The sequence below is a fragment of the Mustela lutreola genome, chromosome 4 (assembly GCF_030435805.1).
Source record: "Mustela lutreola isolate mMusLut2 chromosome 4, mMusLut2.pri, whole genome shotgun sequence".
NCBI classification, from domain to species: domain Eukaryota; kingdom Metazoa; phylum Chordata; class Mammalia; order Carnivora; family Mustelidae; genus Mustela; species Mustela lutreola.
Genome location: NC_081293.1, coordinates 152,477,099 through 152,495,395, shown reverse-complemented (window position 1 = coordinate 152,495,395; position 18,297 = coordinate 152,477,099). Strand labels below are relative to the sequence as shown.

Genomic DNA, 18,297 nt, shown 5'->3' with positions numbered 1-18,297 from the left:
ACCGCCTTTTAAAGGCCGGCTTTGGCTCGACCGGATTTCTGGAATTTTCTGGGGGTACTGACGCTGGGCAGTTTTTCATTTTCTTGGCCTCGGCCGTGACATTCCATGCTGACATGGCTGCGTCTGCCTGCTGTGTGTCTGAAATGTTCCTGGCGTTTTCCGTGGGTGTCTGCTCACCCAGCGTTGCGCAGATGGCTTCAGAGAGGAGAAACCGGGCCCCAGGGCAGGGGGGGAGAGGAGGTGGCGCCCCTGGGAGGGAACCCGGGGCCTGCCCACGCAGCCAGCGGTAAGCGGAGCAGAGGGCCGGGCGGTGCTGTGCGGGGCCCGGGTCGTGTCTCTCAGCCTCACCCCGAGGCGCCAGACGCTGGTTCCAGACAGGCCTTGGCCTGTCTGAAGGAGGAAGACCTGGGGGCGTGGGTGGGACTAGCTTTCTCGGGCAGTGAGCCCCGGGAATCAGCCGCAGGGATGGTTCTCGAGAAGGTGCAAGCGAGGGGCGCTTTTGGAATCGGGAGGATTTGTGTTTGGAAGGTGTTTACTGAATGCTCAAACCCAGAAGGTAGCCCCGTGGGCATTCAAGGTACATGGCAGGACACACTGGAGATTGTCTCTAACTTTATGGTTTCCTTTTTTCCCCCGGAGGTGGGAATCCCGTGATCAGATATATAGGAATAATATGATTCAGGCTTTGAAAGAAAAAATAAAGCAAATACGGAATGTAGAGTGAGGTCCTCTCATTAACACACAGGTCGGGAAAGAGTCTTTCAAGGAGGTGATGCTTAGCAGGGATCCGAATGGAGCCAGAAATCGAGCTGGTGGATTTCTAAGGATTTATATTCCAGATCAAAGAGGTGGCAGGTGCAAATGTCCTGAGGAAGGTGCTTGCTTAGCATGCTAGAGGAGCAGCAGAAGGTAAAGTGCAGCTGGCACCAGGCAAAGAGCAATGGGGGTGGAGTTGCAGGGACCCCATTATATAGGGCCTTGCAGAAGTATGAGGCCTAATGTGAATCTGGTTCATGCCTCAGTTTCCTTATTTCAAGCTGCTTGAGATGATAGGATGTAAAGCGAAATGTCTGGATGTAGGAGGCACTTAGGAAAGTCCAGTTATCATTCTCGTCTCCTAGGAGATGGCAACAGGAACATTTGTGATGCCTACAACCTCGCCTGACTTGTCCAGTTCACCAGATTATCACCCTTTCATTTTGCCTTGGGTTGGGTATTTAAGAAGTCTAGTTTATCTCTACTTTTAACTCTCCCTAGACCCCCTGGGTGTTGACTTTGATTATTGTGGAGAAAGGAAATGGAAGACCTATGCCGTGGGAATGCTTTCCTTGGCTAGCCAGCATTTCTAGTTGGTCAATATATTTCATGCCCATAGGAGGTAGAAATGTATGGTGCTTCATGAAGCCAGAGAAGTGGCCTAGTGCTGGTGATCTCTTGAGCTCTCTCCTGTGATTCTAAGATAGAATTCTGAATTTTCACTTTATGCTTCAGCACCTGTTTAGTTGGTTGGTTTTTCTCTGACAATACAAGACAAAGCTCTTCAGAGACCAAATGATAATATAAGTGGAGTGCCATAGGACCCAGTAATGTAGCTAGGAAGACAGTGAGAATGTTGGACCATCAATTATGATGTAATAACATATTTATTTTGTCAAAGGTCTGGAATCATCCTGTTGCACTGAACCCCGTGTGTAATCTACAGAATCCATAACCCCCAAACCCTCCCAGAGGGCTTTCTGCCAGCTTCCAAAGGAGTAACTTTTAGGTCAATGGTTTCCAATTGGGTGAGAAGTGTAGTGTCAAAAATTCCAGAAATAATAAAAATTAAAACCAGGTCAGTAAGCTAGTATTTAGTAAGAGCTTATTTTGCACAAGAAGTACAGTTCACGAACTGGGAATCTTCAAATCCAAACCTGATTCAGAGCCCAGATCCATGTTACAGATGGCTTAGGACGTGACGAGGAGGACGTCATTGAACTTGACAAGGATTTCTTATCACAGCCAGAGTTTTCAGATGGTGTGGGGTTGGTGAAAAGTGACCATCTTATACCATTTTAGGAAGATGAGTTTGAGTTTTTGGTTTTATTTTTGTTTTATTATCAGAGGCATTTACAAGAAATAACCCAAGTTTCTCGGGGCACCTGGGTGGCTCAGTGGGTTAAAGCCTCTGCTTTCGGCTCGGGTCATGGTCCCGGGGTCCTGGGATCGAGCCTCGCATCGGGCTCTCTGTTCAGCGGGGAGCCTGCTTCCTTCTCTCTCTCTCTCTGCCTGCCTTTCTGCCTGCTTGTGATCTCTCTGTCAAATAAATAAATAAAATCTTAAAAAAAAAAAAAAAAGAAATAACCCAAGTTTCTCTTACATTAAGTAAGTTACATTTAGTGTTTGAATGATTTTGTCTGCCTGGGGAATTTTCAGTGCTGGTCTCCATTTTATTTTATTGTGATGGAAGGAATTCCCCAGGAGTGGGCAAGATGACAGTGTCGGGGGAGGCTGGAAGAAGATGGTGAGAACTCTGATTTCAGTTTTAAAGATCTTATCCTTTGGCAGTTCCTCAACTCTGCCTCCTGAGGTCTAGCCTGTCCTTCCTGTACTAACTTACTAGCTGAGAGATGAACTTTAGAACCAGATGACCAGGGTTCAAATCCCAGCTCTGACACTTCCCAGTTGTTTTCCTTTGGGTAAATTCCTTGCTCTCTTGGTTCCTTAGCTTCCTCATTGGCAAAATGAAAAAAATACTACCCTCCTGTTCCGGTTGTTGTGAAGATCAGAAGTGTGAACATATGTAAAGTGCTTGAAAGGGGGCACGAGTTACTGTTCTAGACTGCTTTGTTCCTATTTTCCTATTATTCTAAGGTGATAACTTATTGGTAAACAAAGATGAAAATATTAGGTAGGTGTCCTACATTTTTTTCAATGATGGGGTGGATGATTAAAAAAAATTGGAGATCACTCTTGAGATGATGAACACCTATGTGTTCATCTAACAGCTATGACATTAACCTTTATAAGGATATCATTTGCTAGTGGGTATATATTTTTTTAATAAATGGCACAGGTTTTTGTATCAACACTAGAGATAAAACATTTGAGATACAAAGGACCAAAGTCCCAGAAGAGCACCGAGTTACTTTCCAATTATAGATCTGTTTTTCTGAGGCTTGTCTACAAAGAGCTGAGCTGCCTTGAGAACATACGGATGTTCTAGTCTCAAGAGCCTGGAAAAGCAGATTGTTCTGGAATAATTGCACTTTCCGCACTTTAGTAACAGATCCAGAGGGGATTAATTTTGAAAATCAAGATCTTGGAGATCCTTCAACTAAGAATGTCTATTGGGAGTATTGGGGAAGAGAAAAGAAATAAAGTAAGATTCGTTTTAATTCAAGATATATTTGCCAGATACTTCCATTTTTTTGGCTCTCCAGTTCTCAGGGCTTCCATCCTCAGTGTTTTATGTTATAAGAGCCCTAGTTAACCCGTTGATTGCCAGATGCCTGACAGATACCAGCATAGACTGAACTTTCCATTTTTGAGCTGAAAGGAAGAATTCCCTTGAGAGCTAGGCGTCCCTCCTGCCCCTCCCTACCCCTCCCCCTTCTCTCCCTCTCTCCATGGACCTGAGCCTCTCCTCCTCCACCAGGTCATCCTCTATGAGTCACTTGCTGGTGTGGGGTGGACAGGCCGAGGGCTCTCTCCAAGTGGTCTTCTATAAGCAATAGATGGAATTTTGCCTCGAAGGGACTCCTACAGTATGGGTTTTATAGGACTTAGTGCTGGCTTTGGCTCACAGATCAGTAGCAGCATCTAAAATGAAGCGTCTGTACCCTGACTCTGTTTGCAAAGGGCCACTGAGCTACAGCCATCAGAGTGGACCAGACTTTAGCGTAGGTGTCCAACAGCAGGTCAGTTCTCCAGCAGGAAAGGGAGGCAACAACCAAACCCCAAACAACAACACCATTTCCTAACAATAGTATTTAAATATCTTTTGTTATGGGAACTTTTGAATATAATACTCAGCCTTTGTACCCATCACCCAGGCTCCAAAATTACCACCTCAGAGCCAATCTTATTTCACTTACAGCTCCTTGATTTCCCCCATGCCTGGGAATATTTTGAGGCAAATCTCAGACATTGTATCATTTCACCCCCATACATTTGAAAAAAGACCGTTTAAGATAATGAACCACATGGTGAATGGTAAGAAGCAGAGAAAAGAAAGCAAAACCCAACTAGAAGCATCTAGTGTGTCTGTGAACTCAAGAGGGGCCTCTATAAAAAGAATTGGGTGAAGGAACGGCCAAACTGTACTCACTGCCCTATCTCTGACGCAGCTCCTAGGGATGCCTCTGACCATGAGTCTTCAACTTGTTCACAGTAGCAGTGGACTCAGAAGTAAACTTTATGCATTCAGCCTTTGATTTCACTTGACTAAATTACCACCACAACAAAGAGCATGTTAATGGAGGAATAAGCTAGAATCTGGGAACTGGTTGTAGTCTGAGAGGAGATCCTGATGTTCCTGTCAGCTTGGGGAGCGAGTTACGGATTCTCAAATCTATCGACCAGGGACTTTCAAATTTCTGCGGAAAAACGGCAACACTGGTATAGAAAAATAAATAATGCCCGATTTGCCTTCTACAAAGGAACCCAGGGAAGATTTCGGAGGTCTTTCAGTTGCTTTTCATTGTCACCTTGCTGGAGAGTGGGGTAGGCGCCCATTCCCTTCCCTCCCTGAGGATGCTGGTTACATGGGGACAAGCCACTCAGGTCATTTTTGAAATGTTGCCCACTCCTGATAGAGATACAATCTGAATCTGGAACAGGAAGTGAATAACTTTGTTGTTGTTGTTAGGAACTTGAAATTCTAGAATGTTTTATCCAGCATTTCTACTCATTTTTTTTGGCGGGGGGTGGGGAGGATCCTAAACAATTTCTCCATATCACATATTTTGCTCAAACAACTCTATTCTTCTCTTTTACCACTATCTTAATACATCAGATTCAACTTCCTTTTTCTTTCTCTTTTCTGTTTTTGTTTTGTTCTGATGATTTTCATTTGGTAATCAGTGCCACAGGAAAAGACAGTTTTAACATTAAAGCGATTTCTCTTCCACCAAAGTAAACCATTAAAGACAATGGAAAGGAGAACAAATGTGCTTTTCAAGAGCCATTTTTCCTTTCCATTGTATCAGCTCACAGCAGATGGCATGTGTACAATTTACTTTTGACTGAATCATAATAAATATGAGACAATATGGTATAAACCACTTTTCATAATGTGATGCTCACCAATAAATTCCAGTTCTAGCCTTAAATCAAATCAGTGCAGATGCAAAAATTATGTAAAGCTGGTGGTACCTGCTCTTGACCTTGTGCAGATGCCCCCCCCCCCCCGATTTGATTCAATAAACTTCTTCTTCCCTAATGATCTGGCAGTTATTCCTATCAAGAGAATACCATGGGGGTGCTGCAAGATGGGGGAGGGAAGCAGTGATTCAGAGACCACCAGGGCCCTAGAGAAGATTAATTTGTATGAGGAACCTGAAAAGTTGGAAAAATCTCAGTGCGTTTCTGAATACACATATTCATTTTGACCTGATTTCTGTTCCTCTGGTGCCCTGTAAAATTTCAAGGAATGTAGTTGAGGTCTGGAGATTTCCACAAAGAGATTAAGAGAGGCTATAAACTGAAGAAGTAGTCGTTTTGTATGATTGTTGGGCATGACATATTTTCAGTACCAAGATGCCTTGATTTTCAGTATGGAAACTGAGTAAACACCTTATAAACATTTAGGGAACATTTCTATTAATGCTCTTAATAATAGGACATATGAGTTTAAGTCTAAAAAGGGTCCGCATCTGTTATCTTTACTTGGAACAACGTATAAGTCTCTTCTTGTCTTATTTCATGAACTAGTCAGCGAAGTGGCTGCATTTTGTGGAGACATCTTGGTCCAATTTTGTGTTTTATTTAGGAGCCAACCCATTGGGGAATCTAAATAAACACTTTTACTTAATACTTGCTGGGTTTCATTATACTAACCAAATATTTTTAATCTTTCACTTTTAAAATAAGGAGGGTCTGCCTGGCTGCATGGAACCCTGGAAGGTTCTCTTGCAACGAGTCAGGCAGTCGGCTTTGTGGCAGGGGCGAGACAGACTACTTCCAGTCTCTTCTGGCAGTCTAGATGCTGCCCCGATTCTGTAACTGCTTGGCAGAGCTCACTTAGAGTGGTAAGATTAGGGGATTTCATGGAATCTTATCCCAAATTTTGGGTATTTCTAGCTCAGAGAGGCCCCAGGGGGAACAAGAGTGGGGCAGGATGGGAGGAGGAACAGTTAGGTAGGCGTGAGGGGCAGCCCTTCTTGAGCTACATAAGCTACGTAGACTCAGGCAAGGGATGTCCTCTCTTTGAACCTCTGTTCAACCTAATAAATTAACTATAGTATTATTTACCTCTGGAAGAGATGTTAAGATAAAAGGACCTCACAATTTGGTATGTAAAATAGAAAATTATTTTATTATCATCCTGTAGTTCAGAGCTGCCTAGCATCCTGAGGAATAAATAATAGTGCCACAACTTTGAATGACAAGAGGTTTGATCATTTTAGTACCCTTGGCCCCATCACAAAGTAATCTTAATTCCAAAGATATTAAATAAATGGTCTCTATGTGCTAAGGAGCAATTTTATTTTTTTAAACAATAGTAATTTAATCTATCGTAAGCTATAATAGACTCTAAACTATATAAACTGTTACTCTGGCTAATGAGACATGGAGGATGTCTATGGGGACAGATTTACTTCCCAGACAAAAAGTATAAAACATGTTTGGGAGAAAGCCTTCTGATCATCCCCTTCTTTGTTAATTGCAACAGTTATGGGGAAACATGATGCTAGAGCTCTCGCAGCCATCTTACAACCATGAGGCAATTAGCAAGAAAAGTCAAAATGCTGAAGATGGTGGAGCTGAAAGAGGGAATAAGTATGACTTTTCAATAATAAATTTGAGCTGCTGGAAGTGTTGAATTCACCCACTTCTAGACTTCATATTTGTGCTTTGGTCCAAAGCACATTTGATAGGTTTTCCCTATTAGATGGGTTTTCAGTTATTTGTACACAAATCTACTGGCTACCACAGGCATTGTTCAAAGTGGAATGTGAGAAGTGAAGCAGGGGGAAAAGAGAGGAAGCCTTTTCAAGATGAGCCAGGTGAGGAAGAAAGTTAGATGAACATTTCAGTTATAAGGAATAGAATAGACAGTGATCCAGAGGCACAGTATTTCATGGAGCATGTCAGAGGCTATCAGTAGTCTAGCTGTGGTTAAATTCAGGTCTTCTCAGCAGGCCTAACCCTCAGGGAAAATTTGGAAATGTTCCAAGGTCCAGGAGGTGACTCTGGCATTTGGTGAATGGGATGCTAACTGTTAGGGAGTTGGAAGGTTTCGGAATGAGTACAAACATCAAGCAGGATTCCATATGGAAACGAGATCTCAGTCGTCTTCCTTGTCTGCCTTGTGGATATAACATCTCCTTCAGGGACAAGAAGATTTCCTTTCTTCAAATATTGAGATTGAAGGGGTGATTTCATTTCTTATGGGTGAGAGACTGTAACCATGCTTAAAGAGCAGGGGGGGAGCTCCTGACCACCACTCTTTCGAATGTCATTAGAATTGTCTTCTTCAACCCTTCAGTCTCTCATTCAGAAATTTATTATTCTTTTTATTTTTAAAAAGATTTTATTTATTTATTTGACAGACAGATCACAAGTAGGCAGAGAGGCAGGCAGAGAGAGAAAGGAGGAAGCAGGCTTCTTGCTGAGCAGAGAGCCGGATGCAGGGCTCGATCCCAGGACCCTGGGATCATGACCAGAGCCAAAGGCAGAGGCTTTAACCTGCTGAGCCACCCAGGCGCCCCAGAAATTTGTTATTCTTATCGTTAAAAGACAACAACCTAGGAACAAGAAATAAAGAATCCCCACAAGTGAAAGGTTGTTCCTATGTTTAGAATAGATCCGCTCTCTGTGCAATAGGTTAATTCTAATAGGAAGCCCCCCCAAAACTCTGTAGCTAGCCTAGCTCATTCTTGTAGAATTTTAAGGACTAAAGGGTGGGCATATTTACAAATGTGAAATGTAACTTTCTTTACATTTACAAAATGTGAAACAAATGTTGAAATATTTATTTGTTTTTCTGATTACAAAATAATACATGCACCTGGTAAAACCATGCTGTTTATAAAGTGAAAGTTTCCTACAGGTTCCCTCTTTCCGGAGAAACACTATTCATAAGTTGATGAATTAAAATGTTTCTATGGATAAAGCAATGTGTTTACTTCTACACACGAAACACGAATGGAGAAGACCTATTTTTACATTTTGGGCAATGTGCCGTGTAAGGGAAGCCATCTCTTATAGGCTTTTTTTTTTTCCCCCCAGAGGAGGCCAAGAGGAGAACTTTTGCTTCTTTTATTTCTTCTAGATCTGAAGGGTAAAGCTGGTATGCCCAGTCCAGTTGCAGTCTGAGCAGATGTGGCATCGGTTCTAATGCCCCATAATTAAATAGCTTAAATGTTACCCCTTTGCTATGGACTATGTCCTCCTCCCCTCACCCCCCTTCCCTTTCATGGGTTGAAGTCCTAACCCTCTAGCTTGGCTGTATTTGGAGACTGGTAATTCACGTTAAATGAAGTCATGAGGGTGGAGTCCTGATCTGATAAAATTTATGTCCTTATAAGAGGAGAAACCAGAGATTTCGCTTTCTTTTTCTGCCTCTCTCTTTTCCATCACGCGAGGACACAGCTAGAGGATGGCCGCTTGCAACCCATGGAAAGACCTCTCGCCGAACATGACCCCTGGCACCTTGACTTTGGACTTCTCACCTCCAGAGCAGTGAGAAACAAAGTTCTGGTATTTAAGCCACCTGGTCCGTGATACTGTGTTATGGTGGCCCCGGCCACCAGCTAAAAGATCCTCCTAACAAATATTGCTTCTCCCTGGAAATTCCAGCAGCGCATTTAGTCATTATTAGGGTATGGTAGCTTGGAAGAAGATTTTGTGTGTGTGTGTGTGTGTGCGTGTGTGTGTGTGTGTGTGTTGGTAGCCATTTGCAATTTGTCCATAAGTAATGACATAAAAATAGATTTCACACTCAAATTTCAATAACACCCACTTTTCAGATTCTGTATATCCAGGGCACCACCTCTGTCTTCTATGAACAGCTGTGGGAAGAAGGAAGCCCCACTCAGGAAAATTTCCTCACATAATTACCAGCCAGGCGATAACCCAAGGCCATAGTCTATAGACATCTTTCCTTTGCCCTCATCCTCAAGATCTTAAAGCTTAAATAGGAAAAATCTTCCACATGGAAATATTGTACCTCATACTTTATTATCCAGAGATAAACCAAATAATAATTTTGGACAAGTGTGCTCTGGAGTGGGCCACAGGAGCAGAAGGGGAGAGACAGAAAAACATTTGCTTCAGGCCATAGTTGTTACTGAGATTTGTATTTGTGCTTATTTTTTTTTTTTTAATTAAAAGTATCTGCTTCTCGTTGTCCATGAAAGATATTTTCCTTCTTATGTTTAGAAAGAGGTGTTTTCTGATGTGCATTGACATAATAGGACATGCATAAGCTAGGTGTTGGGACTTTTGGTTTGTTTTGTTTTCAACTCAGATTTACTTGAAATCTTGTTGTTTGACAAACTATTCTCTGAAAACAGTTGCTTAACTTTCTTAGGAAAAGTTGGACCTTCTCATATTTTCCTGAAGATAGCTTTATTTTACAACTTATTAGATTTCTTTCTTGATATGGCTCTTCAGTATTTCTTACAAAAACAGCTTATTGGTTTTTTTCATTTACTTCATTTCAAATAGCCTTTCAGAGGCTTCTTATGTAGATATGAGATTTTTTTGGTTAGATTGAAATTTATGTTAGCACATGATACGAAGCTACTTTTTACTCGTTACTGGAAAAATCTAGAGTAGTTTATGATGTCAGTATCCCCGAAGGGTGGGGCAGACCCAGGCCTCAGTTGTTTAATAGAAATTCCTGTTTTTCTCCTTGCCAATGTTCTTACCCATTAGGATTTGTCCAGAATGCCCTTAAGATGCCTGTGCACCTTGTTCCCCAAAAGGACCACACCATGTCTAGAATGGAGGGAAATTTTCTTCACCCCTGGAATTTTCTGGTGTGAGAAGAATAGAGAAACTGGGTTGTTCATGCCCATTCCCTGAGCAACGGGGCAAGTTAAGGTAGAAGCTGGATTATAATTCATGGTCATTGTGGCTTCACTGTTATGACCGGTTATCCATGGCTCCCTTCAGGAAGATCATCAATGCGAAGAACCCTCATTTCCCTAGTATCAGATGGCCTATTTTTCCCACGTCCCTTTCAGAGAAAGAATATATTTCATGTATTCTCTTTCTGAATGCAACAAATTATAGTTGAAAACCTCTATCATTTATAGGCCTTTTATCCTTGTGGAGAGAACAAAGCCACAGAATCTCAATGCTATGAGCCTGTGGCTTCAAACCACGGTGGGTTTTTTGGGAAAGTGCCAGAAACTTGTTTCTGGAGGAGAAACATCAGCATTTTTCTTGTGGAAATTTAATTGGAAATAGAATGGTGGTTCAGCCTAGACAAGAGATCAGAATGAAACGAGCTGTGTTTTCATCCTTGTCCCTTAATGGACCATAATCCTGGTCATAAAAACCCACCACTTAAACTTTGGCAGTCTTGCTTTCCCAGGAAGCTTTATTACTAAGTATTAGCTCGACTCAGGACATAGCTTCTCCGAGCCAGGTTTGAGCCAAGGCCATGGGGGCGAGTCGGGGCTCCCCTACGGTCCTGCAATAGCTAGACAGTGGTCCTTTGATGACATTTTTCTGGGTGGAGAGACTATGCTTTAGGCCATTCCAGACAAACTATACCTTAGGCCAAGGACACAAAGGAAGGCGTAGAGAATTTTGGGCCTCGGGTTCTTCTGAGAATGGCAAGCCAATACATAACTGTAAACCACTTCAAGAACACCTCCCCCCTTCAAGTGGATCCAGCATGCTCTGGATAATCTCATGCAAAAGGGTCAGGACCTGCAGGCCACCTGGGGATGGTGTTCCTAACCAGCTCTTGTTCATTTATGCCTAGTGTTCAGTCTGTTTATCTTGGTGCCAATCAGTCAATTCTGGGTGCTCTTGACCTTCCTTGGTGCTTGGCCCTGGATGTTTCCTGGTCAGGCTGATCTGTTCCATTCGTCCTGCCAATCAGGTCTTCTCCTGTGTAGGCAGTTGCATGTGGAACAAGGGTCCAAGCTTCTTGCCATCCCCCTCCCCTTCCCCCCCCAATCGTAAGAAATGGAATTTGCTTCAGCAAAAACCCATCCGAGCCTGCTTTAGGTAGCTTTCATGTCAAAAGTGGACCCGCGCCAGGGGCTGCCTAGATTGGGGATGAACCATACTTCTATAATTCCAATAAAAGACAATTCGTGTCCAAATTAGACTTCTTCCTTCTCTGCTTGCTCCTGTAGCTTAACAAAAATGCAGTGGAGATGAAGTATTTTCACTTGAGATGACTAAGTCTTATTTTTCCAAATATATTATTGAAACCTGTAGATCTCTGTTGCCCACCCTTCTGGTCCTCGAGCACTTTGCAGATCCCCCAGAGGAAAGCTGCTTTGCTACCCTGCGCCTGCTCCGCAGCAGTGGGGTGAAAAGCCAGCACAGTCCTGCCTGGCTAGCTTTCAGAGGGAGAAATGAAAATCATTTCTGGGTCTACATTGAGAGGGGGGGATATTGTGTAGGCGGGAGGTAATTATCCAGGTTGGACTTGGGCCAGGCCAGTAAGGTTCAGTTGCTCCTCTTGCAAAAATTACCATCTGGTCTTTAATGACCCAGAGTGGTCAGGCTGGCATTAATTTACACCTCATCTCAGGAAGGCACCTCTGAGAATGAGAATGCCTCGTAACGTAATACCGTTCCCTGGCTCCAAAGGAAGGGGGCTGGTGTTAAGTGGCGATGGAAACTGTTTGTTCACAAAAGTGTGTATTCTAGAATGAGGGCAAGAGTTCACAAAGAGGCCACCCTTTGAAACAGAAAGCAGTCAGAGCCAACACAAAAGGGCAGAGCCTAGACCCTAGTGACCCATCCTAAGGTGTGCTGGGTCCATTTGTATCATTTACCAGTTCATTTGGCAAAGGCTTATGGGAAGCTCACCAAGCATCAAGCCCTGAGTGTCGTGCTGGCGAGCACGGTGACTCCATGGCATACGGCGACCAGCAGACAGTCCAGAGGGACGTAGATGGAAACACATGCTTTCCTAGAGGTCTTTTCAAGGTGCTATCACAGTACAAGAGGGGCAAGGAAGGACATTTCCTGGGGTTCGGGGGGTGGGTGTAGAGTGAATCAAATTAAGGAGTTTTCAGAATCCATTGAAGGTGACCTAAGTGTTGAAAGATGTGCTTTAATGCAATATTAAAAAAAATTATAATAGTAGTTTACATTCATTTAAGGCTTACTCTACATCAATTGGTGTTCTAGCACTTCATATATATTATGAATAAACTAGATTAATCCTCCCAACAGCCCTGTGAAGGAGAGGCTGTAATTATTTCCATTTTCCGGTTGAGGAGAATACAGCACAGGGAGGTGAAGCTGCTTGGCCAGGGCTATCCAGAGGGGGGCAGAATCTCGATTTGAACTCAGAACAAGACAGAACATTAAATAAAAGAATATGATAAATTAGTGTAAGCCAAAAGATCGCCTTGTAAATGATGAAATTTAGTTATTAACGATGAAATATATCTTGTTAATATTAAAAATACCCATAAGGAGACTAAATTACCTTGTGATTCTTTCTGTTTGACCCATGGAATATTCCTTACCATGTTGTTATGAAGGGAAAAATGAAGGAATTAATACCAACTTTGCAGAAATCTTGTTTCAACAGCTGTTGAGGATCATTCTGCTCAATAGAAGTATCTGTAAACCCTATAAATAGTTGAAAGAAACCAGTTTTAATAAATTAGTCAATTTGGAAAACTCTGTGGATTGGGCATTCTGATAAATGGGTTCTTTGATTTTTAGCACATTAGTTTTCAATGAACTGATTCTCTGCTGCTGACTTATAGCTGATTCTCCCTCCTGAGAGAATTTAAGGTAGGGTCCTTCTCAGACCTGCGGTCTTCAGGCTGCAAGAACTGTCAGAGATCTGCCAATGTGTCATGATAAAGGTGAGGTAAGGTGGATTCTAGACAAGAGAATTCAGTGGCTGCTAGGGGTCCCCCTGCCGGGGGCCCTGGATCCCAGTGAAATACTAGCAGACCAAGTTCTGAAATCTCATTAGGGCTCCTCGCTGAGATAGCTTTGCAGAACTATACTTATGGTGTCTTATGTCTTACTGATTTCATGCAAAGAGGGTGGAAACAAATGGGAAGGAAATAAAAAAACAAAATAAAGCGAAGTAGCTAACGTACCCACAGTCCCAAGGAGAGTAATAGATAATGTTAGAAAACACGGTGCCAACTCTCCTGCTACGCTGCTTGAGGAGGCCAGACATGGGCTAAAGAGAGCTCCCCCAGGCCCCCTGGTCTTGTCCTCTGACAGCTGCTGGATTTTGTGGCATGTTGATCGTTGGTGGGATCGATGACTCGGCCATACCGTCTGCAAGTGCTGCTGGGGTGTGACCTCCCTGAAACATTGCCATCAGATCTTTCCCCCTTTGCATTTGTGGACCCATCCTCTTTAGAATTTCCTAGAGAAGTTCTTTGGAACAGGCTCAGCCTGTGTTTCAGCACATCATTCCAGGGAGCCCGAGCAGCGCCCGGCATGACCACACCACATCAAATAGGTGCTGATGCTCGGTTGGCACAAGTTTGGCACTGCTCTGGTCCCTACACATGTCTGGTTGTAAACAGAACAACTCTGAGCTTTCATGAGGGTATGAGGCAAGTCCTGGCACTTGCTTCCTGCCAGACTGCCCTGATGGCAATAAACTCGAGGCACTAACATCACCCTGGTTAGCATCTCTCGAAGACAAGCTCTTCTTCCAAGGATGTTGTAATGTGTTGGCCTTCCTCTTGGGAATTTCTGTGTTTGATATCTATTACATGTGCCCTGTCTTGGATCTCTCCCTTTTTTCCCCATGAAGCTTCTCATAAAGTATGACGTTCTTAAAAACAAAGGGTGTTTCCTTCAAAATCCTCTTTGGTGGCTATCAAATGTTTTTTTCTTTTTTTCTGTTAAAGCATAAAAATAGGCTGTTAATACTGGAGGCATTCTATGAACAGGGCTACCCCTCGCCGGGACCCTGGAGGATTCGTATTTCCAATGGCAGGACTGTTGAGGAGAGGGAGCTTTCAGGGCTGGAAGAGCTATTCTGCTTTATAGTTGTGAAAACATGTTTTCGAAACAGGTTTTTATGGATTCACAATTCCGCGTCAGCCTGGCGACCAGAGCCGTGTGTAGTTTTGCGAGATTTTTCTCCCTTCCCTTCTCCCACTATTGCCTTCATCATGGGTCACAGATAGCTCCAGGGGGTCCCCATTTCCGCTGATGTGGCAAAATATGGTACAAATTAAACCACCCTGGTGGTGCACAGAGAGCTGCCAACATTTTCTTTTTTGGTGCTTTTATCTTCCCAAGGGCAGAACTGGCCCTAGCCATGTGTATTTTATTTACATCTCGTACATACAAGGACAAGAATGGTTAACCAGAACTAAGCCATCTGCCATTTCTCACCACACATTTGGTCATCTATACAGTACAAATGTTGTATAGCTGCTCACAGGTCTGTTTTGCTTTGCAAGCTATCCTGATGTACAAAGTTCTCCTTTCCAGCTAACACTTTGTTTTCATTTGTCAATGCAGATTTAGCCTTATGATTACACTTACAAAACTGAAGTGTTTTCCTAGTGCTCCAAATAGAACCGTCAGGAAAAAAATTGCAACTGTTAAAAATTATCATAGGCCTTGGGTTCCAAGATGGTAATTAAATGGATGTTACCAACTTGTTTTTCATCTCAGAGACCTTTGGTTTAGTTGTTTAGTGCTAGATTTATTATCTGAAAATAGAAAATAGAAATGGCTTGTGTATGGGGGATGATATCTTTTGGAAAGAGATCTTCCATTAATGATCTGGGAAATGGTGATGAGTTGGTTCTCATTGCCAGTGAATGGGTGAATGGATATGAAAATGTTTAATGTTCCTCTGAAGTAATAAGTGTCTCTGAACTTGAGGAAACGTACAGAGGGTTTGGGAAGGTAGGGAGGTGAGTAGAGGCACCCTCCAAGACAAGGGATTTCTCAGGGCAAACAGTGTGGAAATGATTTCATCTTTAGAATTCCTACAGTGATTAGAGGCATGACTGAGAAAGAATGGGTCGTGTGGATGGAGAGATGAAAGGAAATAATCTGGGGTAGATGAGTGTTTTAAAACGTTTATGCATTAAATTGTTGGAATTATTAAAGAATGGTTGGGTTTATTAATAAATCACGAATGAGAAATGTTCTTGTGCATAGTAATAGGAAGTGTGGTTTGTTTGCCAAAGTCAGCTGTGTCCAATCCATGGTCTCCCTCTGAAAAGTTTGTTTTAGAAAATCAAGGGGTGGAATTCCTTCCACTTATTATCGAGGAGCAATGCTGGAGAAGAGAACACAGCACTTGTCATATGCTTTGAACATCAAGGAGCTAGGGCCCCGCTGCCAGGTGGAGAGAGGCTCTCTGGGGACTTAATTTCCAAAGAGAATCTTCTCTTACATCACAAGTGGTCCCTAACCACAGTAATGCATCTTTAGCTTTTAAATATTCTCGAAAGAGTGCTCATTTTTCACAACAGAAACCATTTTTGCTGCATTTGAAAATAGGTTTTATGAATTAATGAGTCCCTGTTCTATATTTCCTGGCTGACCTGGATATGTTCTCTACACAGCACACTCCCCTTTTAAGTTAGAAGAGGGAGTGATAAACTTTTTTTTTTTTTCCAAAGGAAATCAGAACTTTTTTTTTTTTTTTTGACAGAGAGAAATCACAAGTAGATGGAGAGGCAGGCAGAGAGAGAGAGAGGGAAGCAGGCTCCCTGCTGAGCAGAAAGCCCGATGCGGGACTCGATCCCCGGACCCTGAGATCATGACCTGAGCCGAAGGCAGCGGCTTAACCCACTGAGCCACCCAGGCGCCCCAGGAAATGAGAACTTTTATTTTAGTTTTCTAGTGGCAGACCTTTTAAAAAGTCATATACATTTTTAAACCAAAAAATAAAAGTGATACCAGCAGGTGATACCGAGCTTCCTATCCGGCTGTCAGGGTCATTACCGTTTTGCTGATCTTGTGCCACGTCTTTATAAAGTACAGGTATCTGGTGACATTTTTGCAATTAGACACATTCCTCTGAAGGGGCATGTGAATTGAGCTACTGTAAAGACATTTGGGATTCTTCTCTTAAAAATTGTTAAGGCGAATAAACACCCCCTTATTTTGTTTTGTAAGCGGAGTGTCTTCTATCTTCCCACTTTTCCTTTCTTCCTTGCCTTTTTGATTCACTAAGGAAGACCTCTTCCCATATGTCGGACCAGGAGGTTGTCCTTCTCCACAGGATCGTGTCATCTGACAACTTTAATGAGGAAGTGAAGAGTGTTATTGAGAGGTTTGTGGTGGTGTTATTTAATAACTATGTGTTTGGTTCCTGTTTTATGGTCAATCTTGTAAGAGAAAATCTTGAAGCTACTTGCTTGCAGAATTAATAACCTTAATCCCATTGTTGCTTGCTTTGCACAAGGCACGATATAACTCAGGATTTAACTTCCTAGGAATTGGTCAAAATTGCCCCTTTTATTTTTATCTATTTATTTTCTATTAACATAGAATGTATTCCTTGTTTCAGGGGTACAGATCTGTGATTCATCAGGCTTACACAATTCACAGCACTCACCATAGCACGTACCCTCCCCAGTGTCCATCACCCAGCCACCCCTCCCTCTCACCCCCCTAGAGAGTGAATGCCTCAGGTACTCACTGGAGTCCTGGGGAAGTCAGGGTGTGGCCCTCTCCCCTGGATAGAGATGGGTAACTAAGGATGCACTGTGGTAGACTCCTCTGGAGACCTTCCCAGCACCTCCCTTCCCCTTTGCCTCATTTGAGAGAAACCTAAGCCTGTTTGGGGTGGCGATGGACCCAGCTGCAAAGTGTTTCTGCCTCTCCAGTGAGATATTAGTAAAAATTTGCTGGGGATTGAAAGGAAAGATTTTGCTCTTCTGGCGTAGGCTGCTGTCACTTTCTTCCTTTCCCCTTTCTTTCAGTCCAGAACAGGGGGCTGGAGGTAGACTGCCATCGTGGGACCATGGTAAGAATCATGAGATTGAGGTGAGCAAGTTGGGGACTGGTTCACATTGAGGAGTTGCTACACTTGCCCCGATCAGCCACTTCAGGACTTCTTGTTATGTCTGGGAAATAATTCCCATTTGATTAAATTGGTAGAATCAGGTTTCTGTTGCACGTGTAGAAATGCAGTTTCAAACACACACACACACACACACACACACACACACACACACAGAGCATATAGGAAATATTACCACAACCTCTTGGGTCTCTTAAGTTTGAGAAACTTTCTCAGAGAAATGTGTGACCAGGAATCAGCCTTCCAAGCAGTGAACATTCTCCTTGAAAATTTTCTCCATTTTCTATGGAGGACATGCTGAAACATGTACCTAAAAAGGGAAAAAATTCTTATTCCCAGTCTGTACTGACAAATTGGAGCAGGGCATTGAGGAAAGTGCCAAGGAAAACCTGACTTCACAGGTTCCTCATAGGAACTATTCATGTGATCAAGTCACAGATGATTTTTAGGCATTTTATGGGATCATTTTTTCCTTGACAGGTGTAGATCTGCTGTTAATGTCTACATTACTACTACTATTGCATAAATAACCTGAGAAAGATTTGTATAGCTCTGTATTTTAAAATGCCTTTGTTGTTTAGCTGAGAGGGTACCACACAAGGGGGACTTATTCTGAGGTGAATATGCAGGGCGTCGTATGGTATCCCTGTGCCTTCAAATACTTGGAGAGCAATATGCATAGGAGAGACATTAAAGATTGGTCTTTTTGAGAAGTGACAGATTACCTAACACAGTAATCCATGCTTTCGGACAAATTGGTTTGAAAGGAAGACAGCTGGCTGTGTTCCAACACCAATAATACTATTAACAGCAGTGGCGGAGCGATGCCAGGAGGGCAGGGGGAGGCCTGCTTGGCAGACCTGGATCTGGAACATATGAGGGGAATAAGCTCAAAGAATTGTGTTTTTTTC

The 18,297-nt window shown here is 42.8% G+C and overlaps 1 long non-coding RNA gene across 2 annotated transcripts in view; it reads left to right on the top strand.

Annotated features, from left to right (window-relative positions):
• The window catches only part of LOC131829522 (uncharacterized), a 193,542-nt gene continuing 175,245 nt past the window's right edge, over positions 1-18,297 (top strand). For both annotated transcript variants that reach the window (XR_009352890.1, XR_009352889.1), the window contains exon 1: positions 1-286. This is a non-coding gene — a long non-coding RNA (uncharacterized LOC131829522). The remainder of the gene's footprint in view (positions 287-18,297) is intronic.